The sequence below is a fragment of the Phlebotomus papatasi genome, unplaced genomic scaffold, assembly GCF_024763615.1.
Source record: "Phlebotomus papatasi isolate M1 unplaced genomic scaffold, Ppap_2.1 HiC_scaffold_39, whole genome shotgun sequence".
Lineage (NCBI taxonomy): Eukaryota > Metazoa > Arthropoda > Insecta > Diptera > Psychodidae > Phlebotomus > Phlebotomus papatasi.
This window is the reverse complement of record NW_026604597.1, coordinates 108259-110213: the sequence shown is the minus strand read 5'-3', so window position 1 is coordinate 110213 and position 1955 is coordinate 108259.

The following is a 1955-nucleotide window of genomic DNA, read 5'->3' as shown; positions in this document are numbered from 1 at the left end:
AATTTTGCTTATTTTCAATTGAAATTTTGCACAAATCTATCCTCAGGGGGCTCTGAATGGGTGCACAGTTTGAGACCCCTCTATCCCGTACTATTCGAGATAATCAACTTTAAAGATTTTTAAACACTTATGAAATTCTCATTCAATTTTGCTTATTTTCAATTGAAATTTTGCACAAATCTATCCTCAGGGAGGCTCTGAATGGGTGCATAGTTTGAGACCCCTCTATCCCGTACTATTCGAGATAATCAACTTTAAAGATTTTTAAACACTTATGAAATTCTCATTCAATTTTGCTTATTTTCAATTGAAATTTTGCACAAATCTAGCCTAAGGGGGGCTCTAAATAGGTGCACAGTTTGAGACCCCTCTATTCCGTACTATTCGAGATAATCAACTTTAAAAATTTTAAAACACTTATGAAATTCTCATTCAATTTTGCTTATTTTCTTTTGAAATTTTGCACAAATCTAGCCTAAGGGGGGCTCTAAATAGGTGCATAGTTTGAGACCCCTCTATCCCGTACTATTCGAGATAATCAACTTTGAAAATTTTAAAACACTTATGAAATTCTCATTCAATTTTGCTTATTTTCAATTGAAATTTTGCACAAATCTAGCCTCAGGGGGGCTCTAAATGGGTGCATAATTTGAGACCCCTCTATCCCATACTATTCGAGATAATTAACTTTAAAGATTTTAAAACACTTATGAAATTCTCATTCAATTTTGCTTATTTTCAATTGAAATTTTGCACAAATCTAGCCTCAGGGGGGCTCTAAATGGGTGCATAATTTGAGACCCCTCTATCCCATACTATTCGAGATAATTAACTTTAAAGATTTTAAAACACTTATGAAATTCTCATTCAATTTTGCTTATTTTCAATTGAAATTTTGCACAAATCTAGCCTCAGGGGGGCTCTAAATGGGTGCATAGTTTGAGACCCCTCTATCCCGTACTATTCGAGATAATCAACTTTAAAGGTTTTAAAATACTTATGAAATTCTCATTCAATTTTGCTTATTTTCAATTGAAATTTTGCACAAATCTATCCTCAGGGGGGCTCTAAATGGATGCATAGTTTGAGACCTCTCTATCCCGTACTATTCGAGATAATCAACTTTAAATATTTTAAAATACTTATGAAATTCTCATTCAATTATGCTTATTTTCAATTGAAATTTTGCACAAATCTAGCCTCAGGGGGGCTCTAAATGGGTGCATAGTTTGAGACCCCTCTATCCCGTACTATTCGAGATAATCAACTTTAAATATTTTAAAATACTTATGAAATTCTCATTCAATTTTGATTATTTTCATTTGAAATTTTGCACAAATCTATCCTCAGGGGGGCTCTGAATGGGTGCACAGTTTGAGACCCCTCTATCCCGTACTATTCGAGATAATCAACTTTAAAGATTTTCAAACACTAATGAAATTCTCATTCAATTTTGCTTATTTTCAATTGAAATTTTGCATAAATCTATCCTCAGGTTGGCTCTAAACGGGTGCATAGTTTGAGACCCCTCTATCCCGTACTATTCGAGATAATCAACTTTAAATATTTTAAAATACTTATGAAATTCTCATTCAATTTTGCTTATTTTCAATTGAAATTTTGCACAAATCTAGCCTCTGGGGGGCTCTAAATGGGTGCATAATTTGAGACCCCTCTATCCCATACTATTCGAGATAATTAACTTTAAAGATTTTCAAACACTTATGAAATTCTCATTCAATTTTGCTTATTTTCAATTGAAATTTTGCATAAATCTATCCTCAGGTTGGCTCTAAATGGATGCATAGTTTGAGACCCCTCTATCCCGTACTATTCGAGATAATCAACTTTAAATATTTAAAAATACTTATGAAATTCTCATTCAATTTTGCTTATTTTCAATTGAAATTTTGCACAAATCTATCCTCAGGGGGGCTCTGAATGGGTGCATAATT